Genomic DNA, 16,379 nt, shown 5'->3' on the forward strand with positions numbered 1-16,379 from the left:
AAAGCGCAAAGCAAAGCGCAAAGCAAAGCGCAAAGCAAAGCACAAAGCAAAGTGCAAAGCAAAGCGCAAAGCAAAGCAAAAAGCAATGCGCAAAGCAAAGCAAAGCGCAAAGCACAGCGCAAAGCAAAGCACAGCGCAAAGCACAAAGTGCAAAGCAAAGCAAAGCGCCAAGCAAAGCACCAAGCAAAGCGCAAAGCACAAAGCAAAGCAAAGCAGGTTCCCAAAATGGCAGTCATCAATGGAGTCTGCCATTTTGTGTGTGTCTTGGCTACCATTGGGGGAGGGGTCTGGAATATTCCACAATGTTTTCTGCTGCTGCCACTGGACCAACCTTCCCTCCCACCTTAGCTGTGCTTTTGGTGTCGCAGTAAATTTTGACATGCCCGAGATCATCAGGGCCCTTCTCATATCCAAGCCCTGAAAGAGGCTAAAAGCAAGTCTTTGTAGTGGATCAAAGTCAACAAACCAGATCTAGCAATTTTGAGCAGTAGCAGGTTTTTTGTAAAGCTAACAGGTCTTAACAATCAAGATGAAGCCACTATTTTGTATAACAGCAAGGCTAAACCACAGCTACATGTAAATCTAACCCATTACATCCAAGTAGTATGAAAAACGGCAAGTAAACTCAGAGGTGCTCACTTTGGATGGACAACATCATGATTTGAAGGAACATCCAGAATATAAGCAATTTAAAAAGTTTCCTCCCTGTAAGAAAAAAGGGCTTTAATTAAAAAAAAAACTTTTAAAAGAAATAATGCAGTTTCCATATTGCTCCTGACTTTTTCTGGGCTTCCGTTGTTCAGTCATTTAATTCAGAGGCCCCTCCTGTTTTAGAAATGGGCCAGACGTTTCTTTGCATGATTGAGGAAAATCCTCCCGCCAATGAATGAATGAATGAATGAATGAATGAATATTTTAAGAAAACAGGTTTTTTTTTTAAAAAAATTGTTATGTTATGTGCAGGGCACATTGAACGTCCTCACTGGGTCTTAGGTGGATGAAATATCAGAGCAGAGAGTGATGTCTATCTCTTTCAATCTTGCCTTTGTCTCTTTCAGCCGTGTGCGTGTGCGTTTGTGCGCTCTCTCTCTCTTTCTCTCTCCCAATCCCTCAGTTTATTGAGAGTGCCTCAACCCTTTGATCTCCGGAGATGCCCAAGGGGTACCACAAAATCGTTGGCTTGGGAGGCTTCTCTCTTCTCATCCTTCCCCCCCCCCAATGCCCAGGGAAGGACAGAGGACTCGAAGCAGACAATCTAAGCAGACAAATGAGCGCCTCTTTTGTGGCTTTTTAAAGCCTCCAAGCAACCCGGGAGGATAGCTTCAGAACTGTTTGTCCCATCTTATATGTTGAGAAATTCACACGAGTATTTCGACATCGGGAGAGCACACCTATGAAAACCTAATAGAGTCAGATCCCTTTTCAGTTCTATTCAGAAGCCCCTGCATTGTTTGTTTGTTTGTTCCTTCTGTTATAATAATTTCAAGAGCTGCAGAACGGGAAATGACCTTATAGATTATTGACTTCGGCCCCCGTCGAAGAAGCCCAGCCGGGAATCGAACTCCCAACCTCTGGCTCTAAAGCCAGAGGCCTGAACCACTGACCTCTCCAGACGTTCTGACCCAATCAATCCTTAATAACGGAAAAATAAGGAAAAGTAAGGGCGGGGCGGGATCATTCCTAGAAGGTAGCACTATGGTGTGGGTCTGGATCAGAGCATGGAAGCACAGCTTTCTTTCCAAAATTCTGGAAGCCGAGAGATGTTTTATTATTTTGTGTTTCTTTGTTTTATTTATAGGTCGCCTTTCTCCCAATAAGGGAACCCAAGGCAGCTCACAATATTAAAAGAATACACTTAAAAAATATAAGTCAAACATTAAAAACCAAATACAGTGGTGCCTCGCTTAACGACGTTAATTTGTTCCAGCGAAATCGCTGTAGAGCGAAAACGTCGTAAAGAAAAATAAAAAAGCCAATTGAAATGCAGTGAAAACCAATCAATGTGTTCCAATGGGCTGAAAACTCACTGTCCAGTGAAGATCCTCCATAGGGGCAGCCATTTTCGGGTGCCTGTAAAGTGAAAAATGGCTCCTAAACTCAGCAGGGAGCCATTTTCTACACCCGCCAGCCATTTTGAAACCCGATGATCAACTGTTTTTGATCATCGTAAAGCAAAAATCGGTTCCCGAAGCAGGGAACCGATCATTGCAAAGCGGAAAAACCCCATTCAAACCATCGTTTTGTGATTGCAAAAACATCATCGTCAAGCGGATTCATCGTTAAATGGGGTAATCGTAAAGCGGGGCACGACTCTAAACTGTACACTCATTAAAGTACAATTGAATAATTAAAAGGGGGTAGACCTTAAGACTTTATCTTAACTTTTAAAAGACATTCAGGGGCTTAATCGTGATTGTTAAACGCCTGTCTGAAAAGATGGGTCTTCAGCTGCAGGCGGAAGGATAAAAGGTTTGGGAGCTGACAATCTTAAGGGCCTTGAAGGCTCATTATTATTTCATCCCTCCTTTCAACCATGCCTACCTTCTTCCTTTTGCCGGAGAAGAACATCTGGCCTGTTGGGGAGACAAGAATGTTTTCCCCAGTAAGACCATAAGAATTCTGAGGTCGTCTCATTATTACACAGGCATTTGATACCACACGCATGAAGACCTTCTAGAAAAGTGGTTCTCCAACTGGGATCCCCTGATGTCTTTGGACTGCAATTCCCAGAAGCCTTTTCACCACTTGCTGTGCTGGCCAGGATTTCTGGGATTTGCAGTCCAAGAACATCTGGAGACCCCAGTTGGAGAACCACGGTTCTAGAGTACAACACCCCTACCCCCTTTTGGGCTCTTCCGTTGGCCAAACTTAGTCAGCAGAGCAGCTGCATCGTCAGGTCTTTCTGCCGACAGATCTTGGTGATCAGCCTCTGTTGAAACAAAGGATTTATTTCCTTTCCAAACCCACTCCAGCCATGAACGTCTTTGAATCGGGATTTTGCCGTGAGAGGCTGGCAAGTAACGTTGCTCTGTGGTGTCGGAAGGATGCCTCCTGCCAAAATATTCTGACTGGTGCAGCTATCCAAAGGTGGTGTTTTTGGCCCACCATAGGGCATCTTCAGCTGCCATGAAACGGGAATGTTGAAAACCTCAGAAGTACAGGAAGTGTTTCGAAGCAAACTGGGAGCCAATCGTCCCTGAGAAGATAGCACCCGTCCACAGCCTAGATCAGGGGTCAAGTCCTAGTTACTGCTAGCATGTCATTAGAACTACAGTGGTGCCTCGCTAGACAGTTACCCCACATGACAGTTTTTTCGCTAAACATTGACTTTTTGCGATCGCTATAGCAATTCGCAAAACAGTGATTCCTACGGGGGAATTTCGCTGGACAATGTTTGGTCCCTGCTTCGCAAACCAATTTTTGCTGGACAATGATTTTGACAGTTCCCTCCGTGCTTGCAAAACGGGTGTTTTCGGGACCTAAGCTTCGCAAGACAGCTATTTAAACAGCTGATCGGCGGTTCGCAAAGCAGCTTTCCTGTGGCCGATCTTCGCTAGACAACGACGATTCTTCCCCATTGGAAAGTATCAAAGAGGTTTCAATGCATTCCAATGGGGAAATGCTTTTCGCTAGACAATGATTTCGCTAAACAACGATTTCACCACTGTAACTGCCGAGAGCAGTCTAATTGTCGGTAGCAGGAGATGTTCACACATTATAGCTCTGCTTTTAACACCATTCTACCAAATAGGTTGTTTTTTAAAATGATCAACCTGGGATTACCTCAGGAGATCTGCATGTGGATAAAGGATTTTCTGACAGATAGGCCACAGTCAGTAAGGATGGGATCCCACCATTCTTCTACCCTGGTACTAAGTACAGGAGCTCCCCAGGGCTGCGTGCTAAGTCCCTTCCTCTATTCCCTGTACACACATGATTGCACCCCACTATATAACACCAATGCAATTATTAAATTTGCAGATGATATGACAGTGGTGGGACTCATAAATAAGAACAATGAGTCTGCTTATAGAAAGGAAGTACAAAGATTGATACTATGGTGTAAAGAAAATCATCTCACACTTAACATCAAAAAAACTAAAGAACTCATAATTGATTTTAGGAGGAAGAGAAATGTACATTTACCACTGTACATAAACGGTGAGGAAGTGGAGAGAGTTGGTAGTTTTAAATTTCTGGGTACTTACATCTCAGAGGACCTCTCATGGACTATAAATGCCAACATGCTAATAAAGAAGGCACAGAAGAGGCTGTATTTCCTGAGAATGCTCGGGAAGTTAAATTTATCACAGCATTTACTTCTGTCCTACTACCGTAGCACCATTGAGAGTGTCCTAACTTATGGCATTCTGGCATGGTTTGGGAGTAGCTCTGTAGCGGACAAAAAAGCTCTACAGAGAACCATTAAAATTGCCCAGAATATCATCGGGCTCCAGCTACCAACCCTGGATGACATCTTCACATCCCGCTGTCTGAGGAAGTCACACAGCATCCTGAGAGACTCTTCCCATCCTGCTTATAACTTTTTTGAACTGTTACCGTCTGGCAGAAGATATAGAACAATTAAGACTCGGACCACACGTTTTCTAAATAGTTTTTATCCTAGAGTGTGAGCGGAGGAAGGAAAGTGAGCCGTCCTCACAGGCGTCAAAAGAAGAAGGAGGCGGAGAATGTGCTGTGGGAGAATTAATAAAGCTAGATGATGAAGAAGGGGGCGCTAATAAAGCTATAGAGGTGTTCCTAGCGGAAAGGACAAGAGACTGGGGGGAGGAGTCGGGAGATTGGAGATGGGATGAGGTTATAAAGGAGGAGAGAGGAGAGAAGGGGGTAGATGGAGAAAAGGAGGAGAAAGGCACTCAAACGAGAGAGACAGGAGCAGAGAGAGAAAGAATTGCGACTCTGGTTAAGAACTTCCCAAACCTGATGAGAGAAGACGGTTTGCTACCTCTGCCGAAAGAGTTAAGCCAAACGGGAGGTCGTGAGTCCAAAGAGGGATGGAAACCGGGAGGGGGTATGGCTTCTCGCCCTACGATGGACAAGGCAACCCCTGGTGGTGTCAGCCCCTTCCTCCCCAGACTGGAGGGGTCGACCGTGGTCCATCCCTGTTGCAGGACTACCTGCTCAGTTCTGACTGCGTCGGTCGCGAGCCCGAACGCAATCACTCGTTTTGGGGTGAGGAAACAGTGAAAAGGAAAGATGTTGTGCCTGGGACAAAGCCCAAGAAGTACAACTTGTTAACTGATGAAGAGTTGCCGGACCCATTCGGTCCAGAGTTATCTGATGTTAAAGTTAATAAAATCAATCCGTTTTTGACTGTTACATCGACTCCTGCCATTATTCCCGCCGAATCCCTTGGTCCGCCCTCTTCAGGAAAAGAACCCAATCACAGTGGCGCCCAACGTGGGGCGGACCAATGGGGAGGCAAGGAAGAGATGACGAGGATGCTGAAGACCATAGAGAGGCAGGAGAAGATGATCGAAAATTTGACGGAACAGCAAATGTTGGTTACCAGACACATGATGAGGCTGGGAATAGACGATGAAAGAATCCCAAAGAATAATGTGTTTATAAAGAATGGTCTGGTGGCCGGCCCTGCCCCCATCAGAATACAGAAGATGAGCGCCAGTGATGACCCGGAGGCGTATCTCCATACATTTGAGCGAGTAGCGGTAGCTGCTGGGTGGCCTAAAGAACAATGGACTCTAATATTGGTACCTTGCTTGACAGGACTGTTACAAGAGGTGGTAGACACCCTGAGCCCCCAAGAAGCCGCGCAGTACGAATCTGTAAAAACAGCGATTTTGAGGACTCTTAACTTGACGGAGGAAGCGTATAGGAAAAGATTCAGGGAACTTAAGTGGAAACCTGGGGTACATCCGCGAACTTTGGTGCAGAGAATGAAAGCTAACATGACTAGATGGATCAAACCTGAGGACAAATCTAAAGAACAAGTCATGGAGGCGTTCGTGTTAGAGCACTTGGTGACGACTTTGAGCGGGAATCTGAAAGGGTGGGTGCAGAAGAATAACCCAAAGCAGTTGGAAGAAGCCATCAAGCTGATCGAAGACTATTGCGCCTCAGAAGAAGCAATCAAAGAAGGCCCCGCCTTCTCAGGGGAACGTGGGAGACCTCGTGAGAAGGCGGGGACGCAGACACAAGGCGGAGGAGTAAAGAGAGGGATGGACGTGCCAGGAGGAGCTCGCCCCCGCGGACGCCCCTTCGAACCTATGGGGCCGAAGCCGGTGCGCCCGGTTACAGTGGATGACCGCGTGTTTGGGGGGCTTGTATGTTTCGGCTGCGGGACCCCAGGCCACGTGCGTCGGGATTGCCCTGGGACAGACTGCTCTTGGGTAGGAGGATCGAATAATACCCAAGAGAAACCCGGGAAACAAGCAGGTTGGGAGGTGGTTGCATGGGTGAATGGGGAGAAGAAACAGGCGTTAATTGATACAGGATGTGGCAGAACCTTAGTGCGGGACATAAAATTAGAAGGGGTGGAAGAAGGGTTTACGGTGAAATGCATACACGGAGACTCTAAGACCTATAAGACGACGTGGGCCGAAGTTAAAGTTGGAGATGAGAAACGGAAAATGAAAGTAGGGATTGTTCCAGGACTTTCAAGAGAAATGTTATTGGGAAGAGACTGGGTGGGAGATAGAACGTTAGCAGAATGTAAAGAAGTGATGCAAGGAGACTGCGTTAAAATTGAAGTGGGAGATGATTTCTTACAGGAGACAACACGCGACCACATGCGTATGTTACAACAAGATGACGCCACGCTGCAAGAACACCTGCGAGCCGCGCGTGAGGTGGGCGAAGTAGTAGGGGGAGAAAAGGGGATGATTTTGGACAATGGGTTGTTGTATAATGTGGCAGAGAAGGGGGAAAGGCGGTTGGTTGTTCCCCAGAAATGGCGTATGGCGATTTTACATTTGGCCCATGATATCCCTATGGCGGGACATTTAGCATATGATAAGATGAGACCCAGGATTGAACAACGGTTTTGGTGGCCAGGGATGGAGAAAGAAATAGAAAGCTATTGTCAGACATGCCCAGAGTGCCAAAAAACTCAAGCCAAACCCAGACCAGGAGCTCCCTTGATACCCATGCCCCTAGTGGATCAGCCCTTCCAGAGGATAGGGGTTGATATCGTGGGGCCCCTCCTCAAATCGGCAGGGGGTCACACCCATATTTTGGTTATTATAGATTATGCTACCAGGTACCCGGAAGCGGTGCCCTTGCGGTCCACGACATCTAAAGTGTTAGCTCGGGAGTTGTTGCAAGTATTTACCAGGCTAGGTTTTCCGAAAGAAATCTTGACGGATCAGGGTACCAACTTCATGGGACAAACATTGAAGGAAATGTGGGGGTTATTAGGGGTAAAACCCCTCCATACAGCAGTCTATCATCCTCAGACCAACGGGTTAGTAGAGAGATTTAATAAAACCCTTAAAGGGATGCTAAGGAAATTAGTGATGGAAAAACCGAAAAGGTGGCACCTGCTAGTGGCGCCGTTGATGTTTGCAGTGAGGGAGGTTCCACAGGCTTCCACGGGATTTACACCTTTTGAGATGATGTATGGATGGAACCCCAGAGGTATATTAGATCTGGTCAAGGAAAAATGGGAAAGTGGGAGAGATGAGGTACAAACGAATGTTAAACATGTCATAGAAATGAGAGAACATTTGAAGTTAGTGGCCTCTTTGGCAAGAGAGAATTTAGCGAAGGCCCAAGAAGGACAGAAACGGAGATACGACGCCAAAGTTAAGACGAAACAATTCGAACCTGGGCAGAAGGTTTTGTTATTGATGCCAGCGGCTTCATCAAAATTATTCGCCACTTGGCAAGGTCCCTATAAGGTGTTGAGAAAAATAGGAGAAGTAGATTATGAGATTTGGATGCCTGACAAAGTTAAAAAGAAAGGTATCTTTCATGTAAATTTGTTAAAGGAGTGGAAAGAGAGAGAAGCATTATGGGGAGAAGTAAAAGACGAAGAATTTGGACCTGAAACAAAGGACTTTTTGCGGCAAGGAGTAGAATTAGATTTGGGAGAGGAGTTAACCACAGAGCAAGAGAGGCAGATGAGAGAGATAGAACACCGATACAAGGAGGTTTTCTCAGGAAAACCTGGTAACACCACGTTAGTCGAACATGCAATTAACACACAACCACAAGTCATAGTCAGATCTGGAAGTAGGAGTTGGCCTAGACACCTGAGAGAGACTATCAATAAAGAGATAGAAGAGATGCTTCAACTGGGAGTAATTGAGCCATCTTATAGCCCCTGGAGGAGTTATCCGGTAGTGGTGCCAAAACCAGATGGGAGTGTTAGGCTATGCATCGATTATCGCAGATTAAATGAGGTGTCCAAGTTCGATGCTTATCCGATGCCAAGAATTGATGACCTGCTAGAACGATTGGGAGGGGCGGAGTACCTAACATCATTAGACCTGACCAAGGGATATTGGCAAATACCCTTGAGGCTAGAAGATAAAGAAAAGACAGCATTCGTAACCCCTAAGGGTCTTTACCAATTCTCGCGTATGCCCTTTGGTTTGCACGGGGCAGCGGCGACGTTTCAACGACTAATGGATAAAGTGTTAGCCCCCGTTAAAGATTTTGCCGGAGCTTATATTGATGACATACTTATATATAGTAAAAGCTGGGAGGAGCATTTAGTGCACCTAGAGAAGGTGTTACAGGTGTTACAAAAAGCTCGACTGAAAGTCAATCCAACCAAGTGCAAAGTGGCACGTAAGGGGGTGAAGTTCTTGGGATTTCAAGTGAAACAAGGTAGAATACAGCCCGTGTCAGACAAGATTGACCAGGTGACCGCATGGCCCGTACCCCGGACAAAAAAGGAAGTACAGAGATTTTTGGGGTTAGCAGGTTATTACAGGCAATTCGTCCCCAATTTTGCCCATATTGCGGCTCCTCTAAGTGATTTGACTAGAAAGAAGAAAGCAAAAATGGTTTGTTGGGGGGAAGAAGAGACCAAAGCTTTTGAGGAGTTGAAACAGATACTATCAGAATTACCCAGTAGATATGCCCCAGATTTTTCCAGGCCTTTCATAGTCCAAACTGATGCCTCAGACCGTGGAGTGGGGGCCGTGTTATCACAAGAAAAGGATGATATAGAATTTCCGGTAATGTATTTAAGCAAGAAGCTAACCCCTAGGGAACAGAAGTATTCGACTATAGAAAAAGAGGCTTTTGCAGTTAAATGGGCTATACAAGCTTTAAGGTATTATCTGTTAGGGGCACCCTTTACGCTCATCACAGATCACGCCCCACTACAGTGGCTGAACAGGATGAAGGATGTGAATCCTAGGTTGACCAGGTGGTACCTGAGTTTGCAGCCATTTACCTTCACAGTGAAATATCGTAAGGGAAGTGCCCATGCTAATGCGGATTACTTTTCCCGACAGGGAGAGATGCTACCGCAATCCGAAGAGAGGACGGCCCACTCCTCAGGGGGGGCGTGTGAGCGGAGGAAGGAAAGTGAGCCGTCCTCACAGGCGTCAAAAGAAGAAGGAGGCGGAGAATGTGCTGTGGGAGAATTAATAAAGCTAGATGATGAAGAAGGGGGCGCTAATAAAGCTATAGAGGTGTTCCTAGCGGAAAGGACAAGAGACTGGGGGGAGGAGTCGGGAGATTGGAGATGGGATGAGGTTATAAAGGAGGAGAGAGGAGAGAAAGGGGGAAATGGAGAAAGGGAAGAGAAAGGCACCCAAACGAGAGAGACGGGAGCAGAGAGGGAGAGAATTGCGACTCTGGTTAAGAACTTCCCAAATCTGATGAGGGAAGACGGCTTGCTACCACTGCCGAAAGAGTTGAGCCAAACGGGAGTTCGTGAGTCTAAAGAGGGATGGAAACCGGGAGGGGGTATGGCTTCTCGCCCTACGATGGACAAGGCAACCCCTGGTGGTGTCAGCCCTTTCCTCCCCAGGCTGGAGGGGTCGACCGTGGTCCATCCATGCTGCAGGACTACCTGCTCAGTTCTGACTGCGTCGGTCGCGAGCCCGAACGCAATCACTCGTTTTGGGGTGAAGAAACAGTAAAGAGTAAAGATGTTATGCCTGGGACAAAACCCAAGAAGTACAACTTGTTGACTGATGAAGAGTTGCCGGACCCGTTCGGTCCAGAGTTATCTGATGTAAAAGTTAATAAAACCAACCCGTTTTTGACCGTTACATCGACTCCTGCCATTATTCCCGCCGAATCCCTTGGTCCGCCCTCTTCAGGAAAAGAACCCAATCACATAGAGCTATAATTGCAATTAATAATGAGCTTAAAGACCACCAGTAGTGAATAATTAGTTGGACTGTGTTACTTGGCCTGAGGTGTAGATGTTTGTATTTTTAGTGGGGGACTTCTAGTGGGTGGGGAGTGTTTGGGGAATGTTATGTGTGTGCATGTGTCTGGTCTCTGGGTGTCTGTGAATTTCGTTGTATGGTATACTGTGTATATACTTACAATGACAATAAATTATATTATATTATATTATATTCCTCCTGCTTTGCAAGTTAGCTGGTTTCATGATGGGTCATCAGGAAGTAAGCGCAGGCTGTGTTTGCCTGTACGGTTGGTTACTCCGGCATGAAGGTCTGCTAGAATGACATCTCTGGGACACTAAAATAGTTCCAGCTTCTAAGGAACATCTTGCCTGTTATATCTAGATGAACCTCGAGCTGTTGGTATCTGGTTGTTTTTCACTACAGTAGCAATCAAACTTGAGCAAACATGAGGACGGAGTCAGACGGTGTTTGTAGGCAAATATGTCCTGGAGAAGACACCAAGTTTGCAGATTTCGTATCCCCTTTCTTCCTGAGGCATCAGGAAGCACAAAGCAGAAACCACCACATCCTCTTCAGATTCCTGCCAAGTGCCTTCTTCTGGTGTTCAGCTTTTCGTTCACATTTTTAAAAATTTAATCCAACGGGCTTTGAATTCCTCGGCTGGTCTATATGAAGATTAGGAACTCGCTTGGATCTATGGAGAATTGCATGCCTTTATGGGGAATATAATCCTTTGCTAAAGCGTTTTGTTTGCAGCGTTCCTTCCTCTCTACAGAAACAGCACAATTGGTTGAACTTAGATGGCCTGTTACACATAGCCTCAAAACATTCAAACAAGCAAAAGATCCCAAGTTAAACTCCGGATATTTCTAACAGACTTGAGGTTGCAGGACTGGGAATAGGGTAGCCGTGCATTCTTCTGTAGAAAGCATGGTCTTCTTAAGTCTGCAGTGGTGGAAAAAGTAAGTTCCTGCCCTTAGGCAGGAGAAACCAGATAGAGGCACAGGTATAGGATAGGTGGTACCTGGCTCAACAGTGGGACCTGTGAGAGGGATTTAGGGGTCCTGGTGGACCACCACCTAACGATGAATCAGCTGTGTGCGGAAGCTGCCAAGAAAGCCCACAGAGTCCTAGGCTGCATCAAGAGGGGGATAGCATCAAGATCAGATAGTCCTGCTCTGTACCGTGCTGGTGAGGCCGCACTTGGAGTGCTGTGTCCAGTTCTGGTCCCCACAAGACAAAAAAGATGCCGAGGTCCTAGAAAGGGTGCAGAGAAGAGCAACCAAGGTGATAAGGGGACTGGAGGATAAATCCTATGAAGAACGACTCAAAGGCCTAGGTCTCTTTAGCTTAACGAAGAGAAGACGGAGGAGAGACAGGAGAGCAGTCTTCCAGTATCTGAAGGGTTGCCACAGGGGAGAGGGCATCGATTGATTCTCCATCATGCCCAAGGGTAGGACAAGAACCCATGGGTGGAAAATCGAGGAAGATTCAACCTGGAAATCAGGAGGAATTTCCTGACGGTGAGAACCATGAAGCAGCGGAACCCTACGACGATTCTATGATTCTTTATTTACAGGAAAGGTGGTCAATGAATATTTTTTTTTGCCTGTGTGGATTACTTCCAGTCATGGAGGTGCGGCTGAACTGGGCAAGGGTTTGGTTTTCTTTTATTTATTTTTTTTAACATAAATTACTGTTGATCAGCTCTGGTTATCAAATGTTGGATTGATGCTCTTGTAATGCACTGTCAAGTAATTGCTGATTTATGGTGAACCTAAGAATGAACGACCTCCAAACGGTCATGTCCTTAAGGGGTCTGCTCAGGTCTGGCAAATTATAGCCCAAGGCTTTCTTTACAGAGTCAGTCCAGCTCTGTAAAGCTCATGTTCCATCTTCCCTTCATCCTACTGTCTTTTACTTTCCCCAATAGTAGTGCTTTTCCTAGTGAGTCTTCTCCTCTCCCATGACATACCCAAAGTATCATAGCCTTGATTTGGTTATTTTGACTTCTAGTGGGAGTTCAGGCTTGGTTTGGTCTATCACCCACTTATTCGTCTTTCTGGCAGTCCCTGGTATCTGCAATGTTGTCCTCCAACATCACATTTTGAATAAATCAGTATTCCTTGCAAGCTATCTTTCACATCTGTCCATAACAGGTGGGGAATACGGGTGATCTTGACCCATGTTTCCAAGGCCACAAATTTATACTTCAATGTCTTTTCAAGTTGTTTCATTCAGTGGTCTCCAACCTTGGGCCTCCAGATGTTCTTGGACTTCAACTCCCAGAAATCTTGGCCAGCAGAGGTGGTGGTGAAGGCTTCTGGGAGTTGTAGTCCAAGAACATCTGGAGGCCCAAGGTTGGGGACCACTCTCATAGATTCTCTCCCTGGACCTGAGATCTTTCCTGATTTCTTAGCTCCAGTCTCTAGATTGATGATGGAATCAAGATATAGGAAATCTTTTAACTATTTCAGTGTTTTCCTCGCTAGTCTGAAAATTATACAATTCTTCTTAAGTCATTTTTTAACTAAGGGAAGTCTAATTAAACAAGTCAGTGAAGGTATGTATACCATACATGAGTCATTATTTGACTGTGTGGATCATGAGAAACTAAGGGTTGTTCTGAAAGAAACATTTTATCCATACGTAGAACATGTCATATGAAAAGCCAGACTAGATTCAACAGGAGTGAAAATTGGTGGAAGAAACAGCAATAATTTTTAAGATATGCAGATGATACCACCTTACTGGCAGAAAGCCGCAATGGCTTGATACAACAATTAGGGAAAGTGAAAGAACAGAGTGCCAAAAATCACGACTGCAAAGAACTTCAAGTTTGACAAGGAATAAATTGAAATTATTAAATATTTTGTATAGCTCAGTCCAATCATCAGTCCAAACGGAGACTGCTGGCAAGAAATCAGAAGAAGGCTGAGACTCAGACGGGGCAGCAATGAAGGAACTAGAAAAGATAATCTTTTCTTGTGTAAGAATGTGTGATTGGAGACATCCACACTGTCGTATTTCCAGTCACCATGTATGGATGTGAAAGCAGGACAGTTAAGAAAGGTGAGAGGAACATTTTTTTAAATGGTGCTGGAGGAGAGCTTTACTGATGGCCTGGACTGCCAGAAAGACGAACAAGTGGATCCTAGATCAAACCAAGCCTGAATCTAGGTTACCTTTGGTCTAGATGTGTGGGGTAGAAATCTAATAGATAGATAGATAGATAGATAGATAGATAGACAGACAGATAGATAGATAGATAGATAGATAGATAGATAGATAGATAGATAGATAGATAGATAGATAGATAGATAGATAGATAGATAGATAGATAGATAGATAGATAGATAGATAGATAGACAGATAGACAGACAGACAGACAGACAGACAGATAGATAGATAGATAGATAGATAGATAGATAGATAGATAGATAGATAGATAGATAGATAGATAGATAGATAGATAGATAGATAGATAGATAGATAGATAGATAGATAGATAGATAGATAGATAGATAGAGTGGTGCCTCGCTTTACGATTGCCCCATTTAACGACAAAACCGCATTACGATGAACTTTTTGCGATCGCTTTTGTGATCGCAAAATGATGTTTCCTATGGGGGAATTTTGCTTTGCGATGATCGGTTCCCTGTTTCGGGAACCGATTCTTTGCAAAACGATGATTTTCCAACAGCTGATCGGCGGTTTCAAAATGGCCACCAGCCAAACAAAATGGCTCCCCGCTGTTTTCTGGGATGGGTTCCTTGCTGCACAGGCAGCGAAAATGGCTGCCCTATGGAGGATCTTCGCTGGACGGTGAGTTTACAGCCCTTTGGAATGCATTAAACGGGTTTTAATGTGTTTCCATAGGTTTTTTCTTTTCGCATTACGACATTTTCGTTCTACAGAGATTTCGCTGGAACGAATTAACGTCGTAATGTGAGGCACCACGGTAGGTAGGTAGGTAGGTAGGTAGGTAGGTAGGTAGGTAGGTAGGTAGGTAGGTAGGTAGGTAGGTAGGTAGGTAGGTAGGTAGGTAGGTAGGTAGGTAGGTAGGTAGGTAGGTAGATAGATAGATAGATAGATAGATAGATAGATAGATAGATAGATAGATAGATAGATAGATAGATAGATAGATAGATAGATAGATAGATAGATAGATAGATAGATAGATAGATAGATAGATAGTACTCAGACATGGCCACCCTGGGACTGTGTAGCTTGCCCACATCCATATAGGCTGTCCCAGGAGGCCCAGTGGGGAATCGAACTCCCAACCTCTGGCTCCATAGCACCGACCCACCAAGCCATCTACTGCAAGATGAGAACAGCTTTCTCTTTTCTAGTCTGGGAAGACTCACCGTTGTTCCAGAGACCCTTCCCAGCCTAGGTTCGCTATTTGCCTAACCTCCTCGGGCAGCGTACAGCAGGAAATACTCCCTCTTCTTCTGTGGTCAATGTTCTGAACAGTTATTTAAAGAACCATTGTGTCCGATGCAGCGCTGCATCAGTTAAGTGCTGTATCAGACAACCCCAAACAGCTGTCGCCTCTCAGTTACAGTCTGTGTAAAGAGGATGAAGAGAGGGGTGGGCCAGCAGTGGGGAAGAAGGTGGTATCCATGGCCCAGGAAGGAGACGGGAATGTTTCTGTGTCTAATGTTTCTGTATAAATGTTAAGAAGGAGAACGTTATATGTCACTTACAGAGCTAGGATAAGTTTTTGGATTACCAACTCAAAGTCTCTGTTTCCTCAGGAGCTCTGGGGGGGGGGGGGGTCGTAGTCCAAAATGCCAAATCTCCACACCCCTAGTTAATTCTTCGTAGAATTTTAATGGACATTATGAGTTCACAAGATTTTTTCACATTTTACTAACCAAAAAAAATGACTTCCTCCCCCCCCTTTTCCCTCACCCCCCCTTTCATGTGTGTGTGTGAATCTGAATCAGACTCTAAGCTATGTTTACATTCCTATGAAGTGAGGCCGAAATAACAGGACTGTGCTTTGGGAGACAATTTACAGATAATGAGCAAACACAACAATATCAAGCTTTTCTAGGTCACGCTTCACGCGTCCTGCGGCGTGTTATCCTGGAGGAAGCAAAGCGACCCAAAACATTCTTAATAGCCATGTTTCACCCTGGCATCGTTCACACCCTCTCCCAGTGGGTTCATGAAGCTTCATATTATTTTATTCTGCTGATGTTGTGAGTGGGCCGACGGAATTTTTTGACCCTCATTAGTCTTACTTTGAAGATTGTCCTTGAACAAATGTTTTCTACCAGACATGGTGTTTCTGGACTGCTGGCCCATGAAAGGTGAGCTTGTGAGATTAATCACCGTTCTGTAATTTTAGGAATTCTTCCCCCATCCGTGTTAGATACCTCCAGTTCCACGGGGGAGTTTCGTTCTGGCTGGTATATTTGGAAACTGCTAATAAACACCCACTTCCTGTTTTTCTTGCTTCTGTGTACACGTTGTGAAAAGGCACGCATTTTTATTTCACTCAGCTGTTTGCATGGTTTTGCCCGCGGAACTAAGTTGCCTTAATCACCCTCATCTGCTTTTTGCCAGTGGGGATTTCTCACAGCTCCCATAACATGCCGTGGATGGGAGCCGAGCCCCCACGTTTTTAGAAGGATTTTTCCCGAGGACTCGTTCGAAAGTTCGTGCCGTTCCTTTTCAGCATGGAAACGTGCCTTTTCGGATGAAGCCAAGCGGTTTTGCTGGAAAGGCCCTGTTCGGATACGGATCACCCCAAATAGTCCCAGATTGCTTCCAGACAGGGCAAATGTGCCATTCCAGTTTCTTTGAATTCATCCCCTGTGTGCTGCCAAGGAGCATAGGGTTTGCTAAGATGTAGAAAAAAAATCTGGCTGAAAACTGCTTCTCTTCCTTCTTCTGACGGTGCTCTGGGACTGTGTCACTCAAAAAGCAAAGCGTGCTGCTGATATACCACCCCATAGAGCTTAAAAGCTTTCTCTGGGCACTTTTGTTCTGCTTAAGGTTACAGGTTCTGCAGTGATGGTATCAGTATTTTTCTCACCATCCATC

The 16,379-nt window shown here is 45.2% G+C and overlaps 1 long non-coding RNA gene across 1 annotated transcript; it reads right to left on the reverse strand.

The window, feature by feature from the left end:
- Positions 1 to 3,966: 3,966 nt before the first annotated feature.
- On the reverse strand, positions 3,967 to 10,508 carry LOC144586256 (uncharacterized). The gene is made up of 2 exons (XR_013540977.1): positions 10,283 to 10,508; positions 3,967 to 4,623 (listed from the first exon to the last, which is right to left on the reverse strand). It is a non-coding gene; the product is annotated as an uncharacterized LOC144586256 (long non-coding RNA).
- Between the last annotated feature and the right edge of the window lie 5,871 nt (positions 10,509 to 16,379).

This window comes from Pogona vitticeps, chromosome 1 (assembly GCF_051106095.1).
Source record: "Pogona vitticeps strain Pit_001003342236 chromosome 1, PviZW2.1, whole genome shotgun sequence".
Lineage (NCBI taxonomy): Eukaryota > Metazoa > Chordata > Lepidosauria > Squamata > Agamidae > Pogona > Pogona vitticeps.